Genomic DNA, 11,268 nt, shown 5'->3' on the forward strand with positions numbered 1-11,268 from the left:
TTGTTTTGTACGATCTGTCCTGAATGGATTTCATAAGAGTAACTGAACACGAGTTTTACTTTGTGTAAAACCGAACAATGATTCTGCAAGCATTACAACATAAAACCAGCGTGCATGGTTTCCTATAGCTATTTGCTATATGTTGAAACAGTGACCACAATCCATTGAATGTTTTAGTGGACAAACCAACCAAGGGAACGTAAACGATTGGACTGAAATATGCCGTTATTGAAGAAGAATGACTACTTTTTGTGGGTTTTTTTTTCTCCCCCATTACTTTTACACTGCTAACAAAGATCGGGCCTTTCAAGTGTTCTTTGTGTGTTGGCAACAGCTTTCACATAATAGCAATACACCTTTCAGAGTGCTAGAACGTTCAACAAGTGTTTCTAATACCTAACAAGAGCTTTGTAATCTCTGGCCAAGGCAACTGCACTTTAAATATTAGAATGCAAATACATTATTTGATATTTTTTGTACATGTTTTGTCTTTGATATTTGTACTGTGTTGAAATGGAGGGACATGAACACTTTGTCATGTGTTCAGACCCTAAACAGTGTCTAATTGAAGAACCACTTTTGGTATTACGTACGTTCTTGTGTGCTATCATACTGAGCACCAAAATGTGAGTGTTTTTTTATAATCACAAATTAAAGCAAACAGTAACCAAAATCTGTATGTATTGCTTCAAAATGTAAGGGTTTGATAGAAAATGTTATGCGCTGGGTATTAATGCCAAATTGGATCTGAAATGCAGTAGGAATATATACATTTGAAACACATCAATAGCTTATTGGCCATTGTTTTTATGTATGTGTGTGTTATATGTATATAATTTATTTGTTAACCCCTTAAGGACAATGGGCGGTTCCTAAACCCATTGAAAACAATGCATTTTGTACAGGCTTTGTCATTAAGGGATTAATATTGCATATATAATATACACCGATCTGCCATAACATTATGACCACTGACAAGTGAAACACACAGTGCATTGCAGTTTATTGCATATGGGGCTGCGTAGCAGCAGACCAGTCTAGGTGCCCTTGCTGGCCATTGCTGAAATTGCCTACAATGGGCACGTGAGCATAAGAACTGGACCACAGAGCAATGGAAGAAGGTGGCCTGGTCTGATGAATCACTTTTTCTTCTACTTCACGTAGATGGCTGGGTGTGTGTGCGCTTACCTGGAGAACATATGGCACCAGGATCATTCCATGGAGACCCTACCTTGCAACTTACAGGACTTAAAGGATCTGCTGCTAATGTCTTGGACTAGTCAGCGCTGTTTTGGCAGCAAAAGCAAGATCTACACAATATTAGGCAGGTGGTCATAATGTTAGAGCTGACCAGTGTATATTATGTATTTCACTCAGTAAAGTGGGTGCTGTTCACAGGCACTTCCTGTAAACATGTGAATGATCCCAGATGTCTGGTATGTGATAGAGCTTTGAGGTCCCTTTACACAAAAAATTTATACATATTTATTACATATTGTCTGATTTCTCCCGTGTGCCTCTCTTAGAGAATTGATGCACTTTTTTTTGTTTGTTAAATATCTGATTTGCGCACCAAGTTATGGACTGTGCCCATTTTTTGACTGTTTTACTTAGCGATATAGACATTTGAATAAGCTTTTAAATGTAATATTACCTGCTGCATTTGTGCAATTAAATAGTCACTAGTTTCTAGCTAACACTTTGTTCCAGGTATTTTTTCCAGCTGGGTAGAAAATGATATAATTAGACAACAAAGTTGTATTTACCTTTTCACCGCTGGAAGGAGGATAAGACTCAAAGGATTACCACTTATTATTTGCTCTTATAATAGTGCTATGATTTAAGTAAACATTAAAATAGGCAGCAAAATCACCCTGTTATTACACATAAATGCTGTAAGAGCTCCTACCTAACAAAAATCATTTTATACCAACATCCAGCTGATGTAGGAAATTTAGCCAAACTCCAGGAGTGTTTTTTTGTCTCTAGGAGTTGGCAAATGCAAGTAATATCACAGAAAATTGCAATTTACAATCCATATTTCTGTATACATTCTAATAAATGTAAGAACAAAAATATATGAATGTCCCGTACCTAATCCCAAGCAAAGCCTTAAAATAGGCTCATTCAGGGCCATCTTCAATACATGGCAAAAGGGCAGCTGCCCTGGATCTGGTCATTCTTGGGGGCCCAATTTGGTGGCCCCACCTTGCCAGCTCTATCTAAAGGTGGACTTGACTGCTTGCCGCTGTAACCAGCCTATAATTGAGGTATGTTCATATGAAGAATGCCGGTTATTGATGCTGAGGGCTGGGATATGAGGTCATAAACCGGCATTCAGCAGTGAAGCTGTACATGCCACAAGGGAGCAGCAAAACAGAGATATGACCCTCACGCTCCCACCACATGAGGTAAGAAAGAGATGGGGAGAAAGGGAGAGATAGCGAGAAAGAGGAGATATAGTATAAAAATTGAGAGATAAAGGGGAGAGAAATAAAGTGGGCATAGGAAGAAAGGAGAAAGAATGCTAGATGGGGAATAGGGGAGAGATAATGAGAAGAGATGGGGACAAAGGGGAGAGTTAAAAAGAAGGAAGATAGAGATAGAAATGAGCCAGAAAGAAAAGAGGGGGAGATGAGATAAAGGAAAGAAATAGGAAGAGGGGGAAGAGATAAGGGAAAAGCTAGGGAGACATGAGAAAAAATACTGATATTTAATTTATTTGGATGACTTTAAAGCAGACATTCAGCTGAAGCTACTTTTTATTTTTTTTAAAAAATGTATGTGGGGGAGCAGCATTTCTTCTTTGGCCCCCAGCAGCACAATGTCTTGGGCCAGCCCTGGGCCAAAAGCAGCTTCCCCTCGAGCCTGCAACAACCCTGCACCATTAATTTACTATGCCATTGGCATAATATTGCACTTCTGCCCTACGCGTGTGCCATGGGGACTTCTCATGCGGAGTCACGCTAGGGTCAGAAGGAGAAAAGCCGGCACTGACTCTGTCTCCTCCTACACATGTAAACTCTTCTGTATTTTCATTTGATGTTTGTATCTGCATAGTTTATGACCAGTTCTGCATTTGATCCCATGAGATCCCATGATATCAAAATGTTAATATAGTGTTATAGTGTTTGGTTTTGTGCCGGTATTTAGCCTTAGATGCAGTTTACCACCGGCTTTGGGCTGCATTCCCAAACAACCCGACTCCAAGAAGACCGAGTCTCGCTGGTGGACTTGTCCTGCTGGTCGGTTCTCCACTGGTTGTTATAGAAAAAAGTAAGGGAAAAAAATACACTTCATACATAATCCCTTAACCTTTTTTGTGTTCAGGGATTTTCACATCCTAGCGAGTTGAGTTTTCTCATTTTTACCATAGTTCTGTTCGTGATTCTCTCTTTTTTCATGTTTAGTGTACCCACTCAAAATATATATTGCTTTTCTTTCAAGGACATGCCGAGCTTTCATTTTATGCCATTTTTATACTATGCATCCTTTAGTTTAAACAATGGTATTAAAAATAGAAAACTTGAAAAAACATTTTATCTGAGCATCTTGTTTTATTTATTTTTTCATCTTTTAAACTTCCCTTTTTACCTTTTTTGTTGTTTTTACTTTTTTGTGGATTGGAGGTCTCTTTGGGACAATTAGAACCCTACCCCATATGATGTCATGGTGTTGGTGTGATAGAGCCTGTCCTGGTGTGTGTGCGAACACAGAAAACCCCAGCACTCCAATCAGCTCAAAAGGCCCTGTTTGGCCGAAACGTTGATTTTTTTTTAATTTTTTTTATTTTTATTTTTATTTTTTGTTTTGCTTTCTCCGAATAAAGTAACCTAAGGATTGGAAGCTGATTGGTGCACTGGGATTCTTTTCTGTGTTTGTATACTTCAAGAGGGTTTATGCTGTCCCTTTTTTCCTGCTAGCACCCAGCTTCCTGGGAGTTGAGTGCTGAACCATTTTTTTTCTTTTTTAACTGTCCTAGTGTGTGTGTGTCTGGTGTTGGTGTGGCAGAGCCTGTCCTGGTGTGTGTGTGTATTTGGGTGTCGGTGTGGAAAAGCCTCTCCTGGTGTGTGGCTTTTTTTTTTTTTTTAAAGCGCAGGAGAGGGGCGCCGAGTGGTTTTTGCTTACCGGCTCGGCGCCCCTCTCTCTCCTCCGCGAGCCCTCTGGCTCGGTCTCGGTGCCGTCATTTCCGGCGCTCATCATTACAAGCCGGCATCGAGATCGAGCAAGGAGACTCGCCGCAGGACTGCTGAAAGGTAAGTACAAAGGGGGGGGATAGGGTAGATAATAGGGAGGGAGAGGAAGGGTAGATAATAGGGAGGGAGGGAGGGAGGGAGGGAGAGGAAGGGTAGATAATAGGGAGGGAGGAAGGGTAGATAATAGGGAGGGAGGGAGGGAGAGGAAGGGTAGATAATGAGGGGGGGGGAGGGAAAGGGTATATAATGGGGGGTTGACTTTTATGTCCCAAGTGCATTTTTTTTACATTTATCAATATTAAACTGCAGCTGCCACACACACCTGGCCACTATTCTACTTTACTTAACCCCTTCGTTACCAAGGCTTTAGCGCTTTAACTATTGTACATTGTACACTGTTGTAGGTTTAATCAAGATTCCTCTTTTCCATGTTTGATGGAAAATTATTTTTTTCCTTAGATACCATAAAAAACATTAAAAAAACTAATAATTGTGAGTGCTACTATGTAAAAAAAAAAAAAAAAAAAAAAAAAAAGCTTTCTTAGTATTTCTTTTTTATTTTATGTTCTAGAGGACCAGATCCATCCCTTACATAGTACCCTAATTTTTAATACTTTTCGCTTAATGGGTTTGGGGTAATGAAAGGTGGGGGGGTTACAATTTTTTACATGTAGTGCTAGGGCAATAGGATGTAAAGGCTTTTTTATTTGTTTTTTTTTTGTTTTTTTTTTGCTCTGTACATGTTATGTATGCCAGTGATGTCAAAATGACATCACTGAGCAAATTGTATTGCTTAATTTTTATGTACCGTATTTGCTAGATTATAAGACCAAGGTTTTTTCAGAGCAAATGCTCTGAAAAATACCCCTCGTCTTATAATCGGGGTCATCTTATAATCAGACCTCAAATAGGTCTGACTATGAGACTAAGATCCAGATCCCCCGCAGCGCTGCAGGGGACCTGGATCCTCCTGTCTTATGCCCCCTATTTAACCCCCCCCCAAACTTACTGGTGCATCTGACTTCCTGGTGTGTAGTCGGGGGAGCAGGTAGACGTCTACGGGATTGGCTTAGGCAACTTCCGCTGCAGCTGGAAGGAGGTGTGGTTAGCAGCGGGGATTGTCTGCGTCCGTCGCGCAGACCTTCCCCGGCTGTCAGAGATCAGAGTTCCCCGCACCGCTGGGAGGAATTCTCTCTTACAGCCGGGGATTTGATTTCTCATTTTAAATTTATGTTTCCATAAAAAAAAAAAAAACTTTTCCATAACCTTTGTGGGAAGTGAGAGAAATATTTCTCACTCTATCAATTTCTTTCCTCTGTTCTCGTCTGCACAAATCACACCGACTAGATAGACCCTAGATCGGCCGTTCCTTATGTAACGGTGTACCGGTGCTTGTGCCGAGCTCCATTACAAACAATCGTTCTGGCTTCTGCTTACAGCGGAAGTCCAAGCTGTCAAAAAGACAGCCTGATCTCCATTGCAGTGGCAGGGAGATGTCTATGCTACTGTCGAAAACGCGGAACGTACAGGTACGTCCTACTGGTAATATTGCCATATCGTTTTGAGGATGTACTTGTATGTCCATGGGGTATTTAAGGGGTTAAATCATTTAACTTTTTCCACCTGGAAGGTCTACCCTGTTAAAATGGGGACAGCATTCAACTGAGCTCCGCGGTCTATTTAGTTACCCAGCTAGCATGCAGCTAGTGCTAATAGGGAAGATGGTATAGCTCTATAGCAATTTTATAGATCTATTTTATATTCTTGTTTTCGGAGAAACTAAAAGGAGTGAAATAAGAGTTATTGGTTTTGGTTGCAATTGCTACAAAAATATTTTAATACTTTAGTAGAGATCAAATTACAGAAAAAAATGCCAACTTTATGGGCAAAATTACCCCATATATTTTTATGATCTATCCACCAGATGGCAGCATACACTTTGCAATTAAAATTTCACTTGATCTTTAGAGAAACTGTAATTTCTGTTATGTTGAAAATGTAATTAAATCTGTAATTATATTTTACCAAATGATTGATAAATTCAATTAAATATGTACAGGGAGTGCATATAAGTCCCACCTTTCATATATCATGAACAAAAAAGGATAATGGCCAGGCATTGCCTTATACACCGCTATTATCTATCATGTTTTCAGACAGCTGCATATTAGGAAATTGTATGTGTGCAAATGTTTTTATTTTATCTTGTAAACTAACATCCTGGCTTCTTATCGTATTCCTTGTGGTAAGCAACAAACTTGAGGAATCAGCTCAGTGTTGTAAAACAGGAAGCATAATATATATATATATATATATATATATATATATATATATTACCCTCTGCTAACCATTTATCTTAAGGAGTCTATGATAACTGGGGCAATTAGATTCACACCAAGTGAAGTATCAAATAGCCTTCATAGATATTGATCTCACTTAATCTTGGGCCACCATTTTTAATTCAACTCACGTAATTTACTGTAATCTTTAAATGAGACTTTAGGGAAGTTACGCACCTTATGTCTGTTTCAGCTGGTCCTTTACCACGTTGAGACCTGCAATTTAATTGTTTGTGTGAACAAGTCTTTTGACACATTGTGTTCCTAAATTATTTTTATCTGGCAGGCATATCTAAATTTTCCATAACGGTCTTCATTGTAGACTTCCAAGCTTGTAATCTTCTAGAAGCTCATCAGACTGTGCGAGACGTGTTCATGTAAGCTCATGAGGTATTGAGTAGTTTGTGACATTAAACAAATCTGAGTTCTTAGCATTTTATCCTTACAGTCTTATATAATTGGGTGTTACTGAATTCACTGCTCTTGTTGAAAGTGGCCTTGGTGAGACCTGAACTTTGGAGAATATTACCTCCCTTACACATGTAGCCTGTTTTGTGTCCATACCTGTGCTACCAGACTGCGCTTACCAAGGCTACTGGATCTAGGTCAATACGCTTCGAATTTATGGCGTATTACACGCCATACTTACCATTGTCAATAACATATTTATTAAAGGGCTTTCTAGACTTGTTTAGGAGATAGTCTCTGCTCCATTTCACCATGACTACAGTCACTAAAACAGTCCTACACACCAACCTTTCATTTTGCCATAGTTACAGCTTTTTCCTTCTTTTTATAGTGCTTCATATTCGTGCTCTGCTATTGCTGTTTTTAGTACTGCTTCTTTTTTGCCACACGTGCCATTGGTTTACAAGGGTTTTTGGTGATGGAGCACATAATGATCTGGGTTCTATTAGATTAGCTATCCTGTTCTCGCACTTCTTCATCCTTGTAGATAAGTGTGATTCAAATAAGTATTTGCAGTTTCTTCAATGCTTGACGGGAAAGTCAAATACTTACTTGATCATGTTTTATCATTTCCAACTAGCGCTCAAATATTTGATACATTTTTCTCAATTGCATCGCATCATCAACAATTGACAATTGATATATATATATATATTAATCTTAGCCTGCTATAGCTTCACACATCTACTAATCCATCTTTTTTTGCTTTATAACTTTCTTTTACCTCTGCTGTGGATTTATTTACTTACTTAGGTTTAGTGCTTTGTTCTCCAATCCTTGTTCCAAGTAGAACATTGTTCTCAGGCATTTTGAATAGAATGAGTGTCTCTGATTGTTAGGATATATCTCCATAAAGTCTGGCAGTGTTTTACAGCAATTTATCATTTTGCAACAATAACCTTGTGTCACTTTATTGCGGACAAATTCATGCACGCTTGTAGAATACTTAAGGCAAAAAAATGGCTCCTCTTTTAAGCCGCTAGGAATCCTTATGGTAAACTGTATGTGTGCTTGGTGTCGGTTTTTGTTAAAGTAGAAGAGCTGGAAAACAATACATTTAGCAAGATATACTCTTTCTTTGTGTTCTTGCTAATGTGATTTACTGGCAATGTTGGTCACAGTTCTGCATTGCCTTAGCTGACATCAGAAACACCATACATGAACGCAGACTAATTTTGCATTTCATGCAAAGATATACATTGGCTGTGTAAGGAGATTTAATGTCGTTTGCAGCTACTCATTTATACAAATTTATATGTGGTGGAACAATAAAAACGTGAATGTGTTGCAAGCAAAGTGACAAGTAGTCATACCTGAGAAACTCTCTTGATTTTGCCTCTGGGTCGGGGGAGCAGCGTCTTGATACGCCCCACTCCCTGCCCATTTTCCCCTTGGGGGGTGTACCGCGACATCAGAGGGGCCACCAACTGACATCAGTGGGTAGTTTTGGCCGCGTCCTGCAAGGGTAAGCTCCGGGTAGCCAGAGCCCAAGAGTCCCCAGGTACGCAAATATTACATACATATTCTTTAGAACCATAAGACAATAACACAAAGATACAGAAGTATGGTGGGAGTTCCCACATTGAGTGTTAAGCTTCATAAACACTCAATGGTTTCCTTGACTACCGAGAAAGCTCTGTAAGTTCCTTTGACAATGCAGATTTCATTGTTGTAAATACTAGTTAAATAAATAATAATATTGCTGGACATCAGTACAGTCTGAAAGCAGGGGACAGTCTAGGAAAGCTGAGCTAGATGTTGTTGGGAGAAAGGGAGTTAGCCTGCCAGTCGCTATACATCCCTAAAGAAGTGCCTAAAGGGAGAGTCAGAGAAGCTGTGGAAAGGCATTCCAGGGCATGGGGTGCAAATCTTGTAAGTGTACATTATAAGTAGAAATCAGAGTAGAGGACAGATGGAGATTATCAGATGAGCATACCTGGGAACTTTCCGGGTTTGACCCGGAGATTACCGGGTGAAGCACCGCTTCTCCGGTTCACCAGGTCAAGACCCGAATCCTCTGGGTCGCGGGAGTTGGGGTCTTGACACATCCTGCTCCCTGCCTATTTTCCCTTTAAATGGGAGTGTTTCCCGCCGCCATCAGCGGGACCTCCCACTGACATCAGTTCTGGGCATCCAGGCTGAGCCCCGCAAGGGAAGGCTCCGGGTAGCCGGAGCCCAGAAGTTCCCAGGTATGCAGATGAGCAGAGAGGCAGAGGACCAGTTAAGAGACTGCCAGAGGTAAAGGTGTTAGTATAGAGATGGCTAAGGAAGATAAGTCCTCCAGCAACTCCATGACAGACTGTAAGGGGACAAGATGGGTATAAGGTAGACCAGCTAAAATGGTTGCAGTACACAAGACAGGAGATAATGAAGGCATGAACAGGAGCCTTAATTTTGTTTGGAAGGAGAATTGTTTTTAAGTTGTAGGTGGCAGGTTTCCTGAGGTTAAAATCAAAGGTGACACCAAGGCATTCAAGGCGTTCAAGCAGGGATATAAACAATAACACACTTAGATTAAGGCAAAAATGGTGAGGCTCCACAGGTATGGCCATGGATACAAACAGGCTAAAATTTGGCTATATTTATACATTTTAAAATAGATCCGATTCATTTTTCAAAATAGCAGACTACTTTGGTCTCTTCTTCAAGGATGCGGAAAAAGTGTTAAACTTAACCTTGTATTAATTTTCTATTCTGTACTACAGAACCCTTATAAGACAATTATATCAACATTGACCTTTAGGATGTTTTAAGGAATATTCCACAACCTTTTCGTGTTGAAGACATCTTAACAAGTTTCAAGGGGAAAAATATGTATTAAAGGCTAGAGACATTCAAATGCTTTTTTAAAAAATTCTAAACGGTGAAAACCATCAAGGATTTTAGAACATGACCTTTGCTTTGAAGTGAAAATATCAATCAAAAAATGTCATTTCATACATAGGCATAACACTCACAAACGGATCGTTTTGGATTCCCTAACAGTTTTCTACTGGAAAATCTAGGTATAATTGGATTCAAACCTTAAGGGTGAAGTTTCTTTAAAGATTTTTTGAAAATAGAATTTAGACTGAAAAATGAATTTTAGGACAAAGGAAGGTGGATGATGACTGCATTAACTGATTTGGCTTGTCAATTAAACTACAAATGTTCTGTTATTCTATGAATTAGAATTTGTGCTCTTTTTTATTATTTTTTTTAAATAAAAAAGCTATTAAAGTCCACTTAAGTTATAATGTGCCTAACATGAACTAATAATTGTGTTAGCAGGTTTTAACAGATTATAACCCATATAGATATGGTGTTTAATGTATTGACGTATTTAATATGCATAGCTTAGAGGATAGAAGAGAGGAGAGAAGAGAAGAGCTATGAAGCCAAGTTTGTAGAGTATGTCCACGGATTTTTTTTATTTTTTGTTGTTGACATGTTGCATGTTTACAATGACTAAAAAATTAAATCTTTTATTTTTGAAGCACCAACAAATTACGCAGCTCTGTACAAGTAAAATGGGACAGTTAACATACATAACAAATATATATTTGTTATGGCACAGTTAAGATATATAACAAATATATATACACATCAGGAGATGAGAAACCTGTCCCTAAAGTAGCCATTTACTGTTATGGTACTTTTATACAAAGTTCTAGGTGAGAATCGTGGGCTTTTGAGGGCCCCACTCAAGAGCTTGTGATCTCAAGAAAACACACTTGCAAAGGCTCCAGTGAGATTTGAACTCACGACCCCTGGTTTACAAGACCAGTGCTCTAACCCCTGAGCTATGAAGCCAAGTTTCTAGAATGTGTCCACGGATTTTTTTTATTTTTTGTTGTTGACATGTTGCATGTTTACAATGCCTAAAAAATTAAATCTTTCATTTTTTAAGCACCGACAAATTATGCAGCTCTGTACAAGTTAAATGGGACAGTTAACATACATAACAAATATATACACACATCAGGAGATGAGAACCCAGTCCATAAACCAGCCATTTAGTGTTATGGTACTTTTATACAAAGTTCTAGTCGGCAATGGTGGGCTTTTGAGAGTCCCACTCAAGAGCTTGTGATCTCAAGAAAACATGCTTGAAAAGGCTCCAGAGAGATTTGAACTCACGACCCCTGGTTTACAAGACCAGTGCTCTAACCCCTGAGCTATGAAGCCAAGTTTGTAGAGTATGTCCACGGATTTTTTTTATTTTTTGTTGTTGACATGTTGCATGTTTACAATGACTAAAAAATTAAATCTTTTATTTTTGAAGC

At 39.0% G+C, this 11,268-nt stretch overlaps 2 non-coding genes across 2 annotated transcripts; both read right to left on the bottom strand.

Moving 5' to 3' along the window:
- Positions 1 to 10,722: 10,722 nt before the first annotated feature.
- On the bottom strand, positions 10,723 to 10,795 carry TRNAT-UGU (transfer RNA threonine (anticodon UGU)). Its single transcript has one exon. It is a non-coding gene; the product is annotated as a tRNA-Thr (tRNA).
- Positions 10,796 to 11,097: 302 nt separating this feature from the next.
- TRNAT-UGU (transfer RNA threonine (anticodon UGU)) lies at positions 11,098 to 11,170 on the bottom strand. The gene has a single exon. It is a non-coding gene; the product is annotated as a tRNA-Thr (tRNA).
- Between the last annotated feature and the right edge of the window lie 98 nt (positions 11,171 to 11,268).

The sequence above is a fragment of the Spea bombifrons genome, chromosome 5, assembly GCF_027358695.1.
Source record: "Spea bombifrons isolate aSpeBom1 chromosome 5, aSpeBom1.2.pri, whole genome shotgun sequence".
Classification (NCBI taxonomy): Eukaryota; Metazoa; Chordata; class Amphibia; order Anura; family Pelobatidae; genus Spea; species Spea bombifrons.